Consider the following 13,282-nt stretch of genomic DNA (forward strand, 5'->3'; position numbering starts at 1 on the left):
ACTCCTTATACATGCTTATCTCATGTGGCAAATTTAAAAATGGCCCCAGAATAGTTTAGCACACCACTCCTCAGGAGACGGAGTCTATGTCATCTTCCCTTGGCTCTGGGCTCTGTGACTACCTGATTCAAAGAATATGGCAGAAATGACTCAATGCCAGTTTCCAGGTCTAAGCCTCAAGAAACTTGAAGTTTTTACTTCCTATCTCTTAGGAGGCTTGTTCTTGGGATCCAGCCACCATGCTGTGAGGAAGTCCAAGCAGCCAGCGGAGACCCTCCCACCGAGGGGAGCTGACACCCCTGGCTCTCAGTACTAGCTGAGTGCCTAGCCAAGAGCTGACACCAGCTTTCAAGCCAGGTGAGTGAGTCACCTTGAAAGATCCTCAAGCCCCAAGTCAAGCCACTCCTGCTGATGCCACATGGAGCAGAGACAAACTGTGCCCACCTAGCAAAATAAATGATTGTTACTTTTTTTTTTTAACATTTTTATTGGAGTATAATTGCTTTACAATGGTGTGTTAGTTTCTGCTTTATAACAAAGTGAATCAGTTATACATATACATATGTCCCCATATCTCTTCCCTCTTGCGTCTCCCTCCCTCCCACCCTCCTTATCCCACCCCTTTAGGTGGTCAAAAAGCACCAAGCTGATCTCCCTGTGCTATGCGGCTACTTCCCACTAGCTATCTATTTTACATTTGGTAGTATATATATGTCCATGCCACTCTCTCACTGCATGACTCTTTTTGAATTATGGTTTTCTCAGGGTATATGCCCAGTAGCGGGGTTGCTGGGTCATATGGTAGTTCTATTTTTAGTTTTTTAAGGAACCTCCATACTGTTCTCCATAGTGGCTGTATCAGTTTACATTCCCACCAACAGTGCAAGAGGGTTCCCTTTTCTCCACACCCTCTCCAGCATTTATTGTTTGTAGATTTTTTTGATGATGGCCATTCTGACTGGTGTGAGGTGATACCTCATTGTAGTTTTGATTTGCATTTCTCTAATAATTAGTGATGTTGAGCATCCTTTCATGTGTTTGTTGGCAATCTGTATGTCTTCTTTGGAGAAATGTCTATTTAGATCTTCTGCCCATTTTTGGATTGGGTTGTTAGTTTTTTTGATATTGAGCTGCATGAGCTACCTGTATATTTTGGAGATTAATCCTTTGTCAGTTGCTTCTTTTGCAAATATTTTCTCCCATTCTGAGGGTTGTCTTTTCATCTTGTTTATGGTTTCCTTTGCTGTGCAAAAGCTTTTAAGTTTCATTAGGTCCCATTGGTTTATTTTTGTTTTTATTTCCATTTCTCTAGGAGGTGGGTCAAAAAGGATCTTGCTGTGATGTATGTCATAGAGTGTTCTGCCTATGTTTTCCTCTAAGAGTTTTATAGTGTCTGGCCTTACATTTAGGTCTTTAATCGTTTTGAGTTTATTTTTGTGTATGGTGTTAGGGAGTGTTCTAATTTCATTCTTTTACATGTAGCTGTCCAGTTTTCCCAGTACCACTTATTGAAGAGGCTGTCTTTTCTCCATTGTACACTCTTGCCTCCTTTATCAAAGATAAGGTGAACATATGTGTGTGGGTTTATCTCTGAGCTTGCTATCCTGTTCCATTGATCTATATTTCTGTTTTTGTGCCAGTACCATATTGTCTTGATTACTGTAGCTTTGTAGTATAGTCTGAACTCAGGGAGTCTGATTCCTCCAGCTCCGTTTTTCTTTCTCAATATTGCTTTGGCTATTCAGGGTCTTTTGTGTTTCCATACAAATTGTGAAATTTTTTGTTCTAGTTCTGTGAAAAATGCCTGTGGTAGTTTGATAGGGATTGCATTGAATCTGTAGATTGCTTTGGGTAGTGTAGTCATTTTCATAATGTTGATTCTTCCAATCCAAGAACATGATATATCTCTCCATCTATTTGTATCATCTTTAGTTTCTTTCATCAGTGTCTTATAGTTTTCTGCATCCAGGTCTTTTGTCTCCTTAGGTAGGTTTATTCCTGGTATTTTATTCTTTTTGTTGCAAAGGTAAATGGGAGTGTTTCCTTAATTTCTCTTTCAGATTTTTCATCATTAGTGTATAGGAATGCGAGAGATTTCTGTGCATTAATTTTATAGCCTGCTACTTTACCAAATTCATTGATTAGCTCTAGTAGTTTTCTGGTAGCATCTTTGGGATTCTCTATGTATAGTATCATGTCATCTGCAAACAGTGACAGTTTTACTTCTTCTTTTCTGATTTGGATTCCTTTTATTTCTTTTCTTCTATGGTTGCTGTGGCTAAAATTTCTAAAACTACATTGAATAATAGTGGTGAGAATGGGTAACCTTGTCTTGTTCCTGATCTTACTGGAAATGGTTTCAGTTTTTCACCATTGAGAACAATGTTGGCTGTGGGTTTGTCATATATGGCCTTTATTATGTTGAGGTAAGTTCCCTCTATGGAAAGGGAACTCCATAGAGGGAACTTACAGGAGAATTTTTTATCATAAATCGGTGTTGAATTTTGTCAAGAGCTTTTTCTGCATCTATTGAGATGATCATATGGTTTTTCTCCTTCAATTTGTTAATATGGTTTACCACATTGATTGATTTGCATATATTGAAGAATCCTTGCATTCTTGGGATAAACCCCACTTGATCATGGTGTATGATCCTTTTAATGTGCTGTTGGATTCTGTTTGCTAGTATTTTGTTGAGGATTTTTGCATCTATGTTCATCAGTGATAGCGGTCTGTAGTTTTCTTTTTTTGTGACATCTTTGTCTGGTTTTGGTATCAGGGTGATGGTGGCCTCGTAGAATGAGTTTGGGAGTGTTCTTCCCTCTGCTATATTTTGGAAGAGTTTGAGAAGGATAGGTGTTAGCTCTTCTCTAAATGTTTGATAGAATTCACCTGTGAATCCATTTGGTCCTGGGCTTTTGTTTGTTGGAAGATTTTTAATCACAGTTTCAATGTCAGTGCTTGTGATTGGTCTGTTTATACTTTCTATTTCTTCCTGGTTCAGTCTCGGGAGGTTGTGCTTTTCTAAGAATTTGTCCATTTCTTCCAGGTTGTCCATTTTATTGGCATAGAGTTGCTTGTAGTAATCTCTCATGATCCTTTGTATTTCTGTACTGTCAGTTGTTACTTCTCCTTTTTCTTTTCTAATTCTATTGATTTGAGTCTTCTCCCTTTTTTTCTTGATGAGTCTCGCTAAAGGTTTATCATTTTTGTTTATCTTCTCAAAGAACCAGCTTTTAGTTTTATTGATCTTAACTATTGTTTCCTTCATTTCTTTTTCATTTATTTCTGATCTGATCTTTATGATTTCTTTCCTTCTGCTAACTTTGGGGTTTTTTTGTTCTTCTTTCTCTAATTGCTTTAGGTGTAAGGTTAGGTTGTTTATTTGAGATGTTTCTTGTTTCTTGAGGTAGGATTGTATTGCTATAAACTTCCTTCTTAGAACTGCTTTTGCTGCATCCCATAGGTTTTGGGTCGTCGTGTTTTCATTGTCATTTTTTTCTGAGTATTTTTTGATTTCCTCTTTGATTTCTTCAGTGATCACTTGGTTATTTAGTAGTGTATTGTTTAGCCTCCATGTGTTTGTATTTTTTTACAGATTTTTTCCTGTAATTGATAGCTAGTCTGTTATGGGTTTGTTATTGTGGGTCTTTTCCTTCTCTTGTGTTTCCTGCCTAGAGAAGTTCCTTTAGCATTTGTTGTAAAGCTGGTTTGGTGGTGCCGAATTCTCTTAACTTTTGCTTGTCTGTAAAGGTTTTAATTTTTGTGTCGAATCTGAATGAGATCCTTGCTGGGTAGAGTAATCTTGGTTGCAGGTTTTTCTCTTTCATCACTTTAAATATGTCCTGCTACTCCCTTCTGGCTTGCAGAGTTTCTGCTGAAAGATCAGCTGTTAACCTTATGAAGATTCCCTTGTATGTTATTTGTTGCTTTTCCCTTGCTGCTTTTAATATTTTTTCTTTGTATTTAATTTTTGATAGTTTGATTAGTATGTGTCTTGGCATGTTTTTCATTGGATTTATCCTGTGTGGGACTCTCTGTGCTTCCTGGACTTGATTGACTATTTCCTTTCCCATATTAGGGAAGTTTTCAACTATAATCTCTTCAAATATTTTCTCAGTCCCTTTCTTTTTCTCTTCTTCTTCTGGGACCACTATAATTTGAATATTGGTGCGTTTAATATTGTCCCAGAGGTCTCTAAGACTGTCCTCAATTCTTTTCATTCTTTTTTCTTTATTCTGCTCTGCGGTAGTTATTTCCACTATTTTATCTTCCAGGTCACTTATCCGTTCTTCTGCCTCAGTTATTCTGCTATTGATTCCTTCTAGAGAATTTTTAATTTCATTTATTGTGTTGTTCATCATTGTTTGTTTGCTCTTTAGCTCTTCTAGGTCCTTGTTAAATGTTTCTTGTATTTTCTCCGTTCTATTTCCAAGATTTTGGATCATCTTTACTATCATTACTCTGAATTCTTTTTCAGGTAGACTGCCTATTTCCTCTTCATTTGTTTGGTCTGGTGGGTTTTTACCTTGCTCTTTCATCTGCTGTGTATTTCTCTGTCTTCTCATTTTGCTTAACTTACTGTGTTTGGGGTCTCCTTTCTGCAGGCTGCAGGTTCGTAGTTCCTGTTGTTTTTGGTGTCTGCCCCCAGTGAGTAAGGTTGGTTCAGTGGGTTGTGTAGGCTTCCTGGTGGAGGGGACTGGTGCCTATGTTCTGGTGGATGAGGCTGGATCTTGTCTTTCTGGTGGGCAGGACTGCGTCCAGTGGTGTGTTTTGGGGTGTCTGTGAACTTATTATGATTTTAGGCAGCCTCTCTGCTAATGGGTGGGGTTGTGTTCCTGTCTTGCTAGTTGTTTGGCATAGGGTGTCCAGCACTGTAGCTTGCTGCTCGTTGAGTGGAGCTGGGTCTTATCATTGAGATGGACATCTCTGGGAGAGCTTTTGCCATTTGATATTACATGGGGCCGGGAGGTCTCTGGTGGACCAATGTCCTGAACTCGGCTCTCCCACCTCAGAGGCTCAGGCCTGACACCCAGCTGGAGCACCAAGACTCTGTCAACCACATGGCCAGGTACGTGGGGAGTTTCTTGCCTTTTGGGAATTCTGAGGTCTTCTGCCAGCGTTCAGTAGGTGTTGTGTAGGAGCTGTTCCACATGTAGATGTGTTTTTGATGTATTCGTGGGGAGGAAGGTGATTTCCACGTCTTACTCCTCCGCCATCTTGAAGCTCTCTCGATTGTCGCTTTTTGAACATTACTTTCCCGAGCGGTTTGTTATGCAGCAGTAGTAACAGGAATGCCTGAGAAGGCTGGCTTTGGACTTCAGGAGAGATGGAAGGCTCCCAGCCTGGCTCCATGAGAGCTTTGCTGGGGGCTCTCGGTCCAACCCATAATCAAGGGGTACTTTGACCAACCCAAAATCAAGGGGTACTTTGACTCCCCCTCTGCTATTGTTCCTTCAGTATTCAGCTCCCTTAGGAGGAGGGAATGTGTGTAGGGAATAATTAGAAAACTGGCAGGGTAGGAACAGTACATAGAGGCTGCTTGCGCTCCCCCCACATTCCCTAGGATCCTTTTCACCTGTTCCGTAGACCAATCTTCCAGCCGCTGCAGGTGTTGCTGCTAATGGCTCACGTGGAAAACCTTGTCCAAAGATTGCCGTGGATAACTGGAGCTGCCTTAGCCCCCTGGAGGCTCCTAGGAGTTAGGGTCCCCCTCACCACGTGGCTATAGCCAATGGCTGGCTGGTGTCGGGGTATAGGAGCCCAGTTCCTTACGTCAAAGCAGAACAAACTCTGGGATGCAACTTGGGTCTGGAGCTATCCATGAGGTCGGGCTGAGGCTAGGCTTCACCTTCTTGGTTAATTTCTTCCCAGTGCTATCTTGCTTGTCTTCCTCCCATCCAAGTTCTCCTGTGAGCATTCCCTCCATAAGTCACTTGCACATACATCCTTGTCTTAGGCTCTGCTTCTAGGAATGTGGCCTAACAGAGCACGAATTCTTGGGTGCCTGGAAATTATACCTCCTCGGTGCTGGTCTGGGGTCCTGTGTAGATGGTAGGTAATAACAGCTCTTACCCATCCCTCCATGAACAGGTGTTTATTTTTTATTCCAACATGTCTATGTCAGCAGGTCTATGTCTATTTCATAAATCCCCCAGATCTTCATGCCCCTTAGATATTTCTATACTGATAGGATACAGGAAAAAAGGGAAACAAAGTGGGGAGGGGTTATGGCACCATATGGTGACTTCCTCCTCCTATCACTCATCTAAGAGCATGACTGAGGGGTGGTTGGGGGAGTGGAAGCTGGAAGCAAGAGAAATATCATGATTTGCACGAACATTCCAGTGGGATAAAATTCCAACGTTGGGATTTGGACTTTGGGTCCAGCATGTTGGGAGCAAATTGTGAGATCCGTGGGTGGGCAATGTCTCTGTGATATTTTGACATGTTTAAGCTCCTGATTCACCTACAGTTAAAAAAAAAAAAAAACCCACCTGGCCTAGGGCTGGGGGGTTGGGGAGTGACGGCTAAGTGGTTTGGGTTTCATTTTGAGGGTAATTAAAATATTCTAAAAGTGATTATGGTGATAGTTGCACAAATCTGTGAATGTTTTAAAAGCCATTGAATTATACACTTTAAATGAATGAATTGTCTGGTGTGTTCTATAGACCAAATGTTTGTGTCTCCCTCCCCAAATTCATATGATGAAACCTAATTCACAAACACCTCAATGTGATGTTATTTGGAGGTAGAGTCTTCAGGAGGTGATTAGGTCATGAGGATGAAGCCCTCTTGAATGGGATTAATGCCCTTATAAAAGAGACCCCAGAGAGCTTCCTTGCCTTTTCTACCACTGGAGGACACGGCAAGAAGTCAGTCATCCAACCAGGAAGCAGACCCTCACCAGACACTGAATCTGCCAGGACCTTGACCTGAGATTTCGCAGCCATCAGAACTGTGAGAAATAAATTTCTTTTGTTTATAAGCCACCCAGTCTATGGTACTCTGTCACAGCAGCCTGAATTAAGACAGTGTATAAATTATATCTCAATAAAACTTTCAAAAAAAGAAACCCACCCGTATTTATTTCTGGCACACTCCAGTGGTGGTAGCTGCACTGGTGTGTAGTGTGGGTCACTAAGTGTATGGGATCTGTGGCTGGGAGTAAATAGTGGGGAGTGTGAACTGTCCCCAGGCTATTGGAGAGCAGCTACTAAGCCTTGGGCAGTCCCTATAATAATCAATATCCTTAACCAATAATAATCAAAATGCCACCCAATTCCCAACATACTCCAAAGCCATCTTGGCTACAACTTTGGGCTTTGACCCTCTCTGTCCCCTCCCCTGCACCCTCCTCCCCCGCTCCCTGATCATCTAGGCTGACATATATCAACCTTCAAGGTAGATCAGCAAGCCAGCCTTTCCCCGCCAGTCCCTCCTATTTCCAGCAGGTTCTATTGTCCTCTGTCCCCTCAGAGTGAAAAGCCTCCTCATTGTATGAAGGGGCTTTCAGATCTTCCATTCTGAGAACTCTCGAGGAGGAAGCGACCTTCTAGACCATGAATTGTAGATCTTTATAGATCACTGAGTCTGTATTACTTCAGGATCTTTGTTTTTAAGTATTAAGAACAAATACCCAAAAGTTTGAAATGAAGTAAAAAGATGGTTGTATAACCTTTCAGAATCAAATTAAAACAGTCTGATTAAAGGTTATCTGACTCTCTAGGGGATGTAACTTGGTTTGACTTTGTTATTGATTAGGCCCAGATTCTATAAAGTTAGATGTTAACTTGTAGAAAATTGATTAAGGTGCAAATAAGTTTGTCCTGTGGAGGTGCAAATGATCTTTGTCTGGCAGAGAAGATAATCTCCAAGTATTGACATGTTATTATCCTATCAGCAAGCTTTTCCTGTAAAGGGTCAGATGATAACATTCTAGGCTTTGTGGGCTATACCGTCTCTGTCGCAACTACTGAATTCTGCCCTCGTCGTGTGAAAGCCACTGACTGCTATGAACAAGCTTGGCTGAGTCCCAATAAAACGTTATTTACAGACATTGAAATTTGAATTTCATGTTATTTTCATGTGTTAAAAAACTATTGCTCTTTTTCCAACTATTTGAAAATGTAAAATACATTCTTAGCTAGTGGGCCTACAAAAACAGGTGGTCGGTCGGATTTGATTAGCAGGTTATAGTTTGCTGATTCTTGGCCTAAAGATTTTATTGCACTGTAGGTTATTAACTACTTTCATATTTAACTTGGAAATTGATTTCAGCATTCTCTTTTTGCACTAAATGTATGTGTGCGTGTGTGTGTGTGTGTGCGTGCGCGCGTTGGCTTATTTTATCCTCTTGGAACCCCTTTTGCCATCCTGCTGATTCCTTCATTAATGAATTAAACACATCTTTGACAGATGCTCACCTTACATTTCCAATTCATTTGGAATGTGGAGTAGTTTGGGCATCTCTTTTGTTGCCTTGGCTCCCCTCCCCTCCACCAAGTGTTTTATCAAGATGTTGTCCTAAATAAACACAGGTCTGTTCCTAAGAGAAATCCTGATGCCTACGATTTTCCCCACTCTATTATTATGAGGCTCTTTTTGAAACAACATTCTCCTTCAGAAGGCCAATGGCATGGGCGGGCTGCATGGCTGAAAGGTAATGAGTTAATGACACTGGTCGTGTTGATGCACAGCAGGGCTTGGGTACCAGCAAACGTCAAGCTGCCAGGGCCCACGTGGAGGAAAGCAGGGCACCTGGAGCCTCTGAGGGTTCCTGCAGGGCTTCTCCCCATCTCTCTCCTGCATCCAAGCTTTCAGTGCTGCTGGGGACTCGCACCTGCGGATATATGGTATCATTAATATGGACCAGTGCTCCCTAGAAGACTTGGCTCTGACAAGGCAATGTTACTGTTGGAGTCTTTCTATTGTAAGAGAAATAGCAATGACTCCAGTGGGTGTGGGGAAAAGTATAGGTTCCTGCAGAGGGTAAGTTCACTGGGTGCTTGGTTGTTCTTTGGTTCTGTGGGGGCAGGTGTTAATGAAATGGTCCCTGGGCTGTGGGAGGTGGGCATTTCCCAGCGAGGAGGGGGTGGAGAAAAGGCACCCCTCCCCCCAATTCAAGATGGCCGAGAACACTTTAAAAAAATGCTCCTCCTCAGCGGTTGTCAAAGAAATATTGATTGAAACCAGTACCAGCAATGAATGTTATTATTTTTGTCATCTTTCCACTGATGAGGGTGGAAATTGGTATTACCTTCTTGAAAGCATTTTGGCAATAAATATATTAAACATATCAGTGTTTGTCCCAATCACTGCAGCTGGTACTGGGTCCTCAGCCAAGTCCGACCTAGTCATAGAGGTTACAGAGAGAATGGGCTGAAATTTATTATATTTTAAAAGTAGCTACATATTTTAAACTACACAAGTGATACATGAATATATGGTCATTATAAAGAATAAAACATTATGGATAAAACTAAAATTCTCCCTTGGGACCATCACTCCCATCTCTGAAGTCCTCACTTTTGTCAGTTTTGTGTAGCTTTTCAGACTTTTTATTTCATATTTGCTGATATATGTGTCTGCAGAAATGTGAAGTATAATTCTGTGAGGGAGAATTTGGATGTATAGATGATACAATATTGTATGTCTTTTCCTGCAACTTGCTTTTATCACTCAACAATACGCCTTAGACATGTTTTGTATCTGTACATAAAGGTTGCATAGCGTTCCACTGAACAAGTGTCATACTTTAACTGATTGTTTATTTTAAGGCAATGGTTCTCAACCTTGTTTATCCCCTATCCCCTATGCCATCGATAATGGAAGATGTTCACATTCATAACACATTCTCTAGAGATGCAGAGTTAGACGTAATAGCCTGGGACTCTCTGCCCTCACCCTGTCCCTTCTCTTCCCTCTTGGGAATGCATATTGGAATGTAACTGTTGCTATTATTGGGGTAAAACTGAACTCAGTCTTAAAAAAATAAGTAAATCACAGACAGACCTTCCAGTTTAATTACTATTATTGTTAAGCATCTTGGAATGTATCTCATGACTGGTCTCTATGTGCTTCCTTAGTCCCATCCAATAGGAGAGAGAGAAAAACCTCTCCTCCCACTATGAAACTGAATGCTTCCTTACATACTAGGCTATATGGCCATTCTGATTTGGGTCTTCAGGCTCCCGCTGTATAGAAAAAAAGTTTCCCAAGCGACCCATCCTAGCTTATGGAAGTCTATGAGAGTGAGTCTTAAGAGTGAAAGAGTGTGAGGGTAATTCGGCTCTTGGGGGGTCTGCAAATTGAGAGAGAGGCGAGGAGGCGTTCCAGGCACAGGGGGTGGCCGACACCGAGGAACCCCTCAGGACCAAACCACCCCAGCGTGTGTCCCACCCACGTTGAAATGTGGAGCTGAGTCCGTCCCACTTGTAGCTGAGGGCCAGGGAGAAGAGAGCCCGACTGAACAGGACCCACGTGGGCAAAGTTCTCAGGCCTCACTCGTTGCAGAAAGTGCCCGCACGGGGGTAGGGGGCTGGGCGAGCTGTCCGAGGTGAGCAGACAGCGGCCTAGACGCCAGGTGTCAGCAGAGCTGTGTGCCTGGCTCCCCACAGGTGGTCCGGCAGTGGGGAAGGAGGACAGCTCAGGACCCCCTGTGTTGCAGCAGTGATATCAACAGGAGCCAAAAGGATCTGGACTCCAGCGCTGCTCACCTGGGTTGATGCACTTCTTTCTTCGGAAAGATAATAAACTGTAATGAGCATCCCCTAGAGATCTCGGAGTATTACAGAAGGAAGGAGCTGTGGCCACAAAGACATTGTCAAGTACTCAGGTGACTCAGGCAGAGTCACACAGTTTGAATGCTAAATGTTCTCTCCCGGTTCTAACCAGGACACCCCAATCAATCACCATAATAATGAGAGTGAACATTTTTTGAGTGTCTACTATGCCTAAACCCTTTTCGCGAAGTCTCTCACTCCATCCTCACAGCCTTACGGGGAGTACTGGCATTCTCATTAGCCTTCCCAGCTGGGAGCTTGGAGAGGGGGAGGAGCTTCCCAAGGTTATACCTTGCAAGTGGGATTCGGACTCTGCAAGTCCAGGAATCGGATTCTGAGCCTACCCTCCTCACCTTTCCGCAACAGGGAGAGCCCCTGAGGGGAGGTTGTTGAAAGAAATAAATGAGCTTCCGTGGCTAAGGTCCCTGACACTCAGGAACTGTTAGGAGGAAGTGCTGTGTGCCTAAGCCTGGCTTGCAAAGGAAAGCCCTGGAATCTTCTGTTCACATGGCATATTTACGAGGATCAGGGTAGGGAAGATACGGCTTCCTTAAGAGAATTCCCCAGCTGGTCGGAGCCTCCTTAAAAAGATGGATGCTGGGCTGTTGGCTCTGAAACTTGTTTCCAAATAACAGCAGGCTGACTTCTCTGGTTTTTTTTTTTTAATTTTTATTATTATTATGATTATCTCTCAAATTGGGCAAACCACTTAACTATGCTTCATGTGTTTATTTTGACAGCTGATACATCTCCTGATTCTCTTTTGCAGCTCTACAGAGAAGACCCTACTTATAAACTGAGAACAGGAGAAAAATATTCCTTCCAAGGACTCTGGATGGGGGCAAGATGCGGTCCTGCCCTTCTCTAAGAAGACTCTCCTGAGGCTGCAGTTAGTCTTCCATGTTTTCAACCCTCCCCCCCGCCCCAGTTTGAAATTTAAAGTTGGCTCCTCATTGGCTTCTTGTAATAGAGATATTTTGTTTTGTTTTCAACATGGCTTTCAACATTAGCTCTCTTTTGATAAAATAGCACCTCCAATTCCTTTTGGGAAGCCATCTCTCCCCAGCTCTCAGCCTTGATTGCACGGAGGCTGATTGGCTAAAGCAATCAGGCTCGTCTTCTGGCCAGAGTGATTGGTTAAAAGTTGGCCAAGTAACCTGGTACAGCCAGTGAGACAAGAGGAGGTGACTGCAAGGGCTTCTGGGAAAGAAAGGCCCCTCATTCTCTTGAAGGGTGTAAGATTTAGAATTACACTGGCCATTTTTGCTTCCCTAAGGGGAGAGACTGGAGCTTCAGGATCAAGCCAACAGCATGGAGGCAGAGCATGGACACAAATGCCTTTGGCGATATCACTTAAACTCCTGGATCAAGCTGAGCCTGAAGGTAGATACCGCTGGACTTTTCAAGTCTATGAGTAAATAAAAGCCCTTTTGTGTTTAAGGCAGTTTGGGTTGGATTTTCTGTCACCAGCAATTAAATCAGTCTCAATGATGCATTTGTCAACAGAATGCCCCTGAGGGCTGCCAAGGGAGTGGAAGGAGTGTCCACCTGCTCATTGGAGGTTCAATTTGAAGGTGGGACCAATGTGTTGGCAAAAGTGCAGGTGAAGAGGGGCTCTCGTACACTGCAGGTGGAGTGTAAATTAGGGCAGACTTTTGGGAGGGCCGTCTGAATATACCGTATGTATTAATCTGGGTCCTTTGAGAAGCAGGTGCCAAGATAAATTAAGTATATGCAAAGATTTTATTAGAGGAAATGCCTGTGTGAAAGAAAACAGGAAGGGAGCCAGGGAAGGCTGGTAAAGTCATCAGACTTGGATGCAAGTCTGACTCCCAGTGAAGGAGAGAACGCGGAGGCGTCCTAGACTGTCCTGCAGTCTAAGGCAAGTTCTCTCTCTCTCTCTCTCCTCCCTCAAATTATTCTCAGGCTTGGTTGCCTGGCTTCCCAGCCCACAGCATCTCAGCAGCAACAACCTAGAAAAGATGGGGGATTCTGTGGGCTGTCAGAGACTGGCACAGTGACACCCAGATATGATAACAGGAGACAAAAATACCTGAAGTTGATGCAGCCCACATGACCCTGAGTCATCAAGAAAAGACTAATCCCCTTGAGTATCTTCTGTTTAAGGAAGCAGGAAAATGTATAACATGGTTTAGAAAGATTTCTATCCAAAGTGGAAAAAGTAGAGATAGTTGTGATGCTTGAGGAATGAGTTTTAGTTTTCTGGAAACGTCACCTATGCAGAGCTCTTCATTTCCCAAAGCTGCCTGATAAATCAGTTAGAGCTGGAAGGGATTCTGTCTCCATTTTACAAAGGAGAAAACTGAAACTCAGAGAGGTTAAACCACTTCCATGAGATCATATGGTAAGTGGCAATGGTGAGATGTGAACCAATGTCTTTTTTTTTTTAAGATTTATTTATTATTTATTTATTTAATTTATTTATTTTTGGCTGTGTCGGGTCTTAGTTGTGCACCCAGGATCATCGTTGAGGCATG

This window comes from Balaenoptera musculus, chromosome 15, assembly GCF_009873245.2.
Source record: "Balaenoptera musculus isolate JJ_BM4_2016_0621 chromosome 15, mBalMus1.pri.v3, whole genome shotgun sequence".
Lineage (NCBI taxonomy): Eukaryota > Metazoa > Chordata > Mammalia > Artiodactyla > Balaenopteridae > Balaenoptera > Balaenoptera musculus.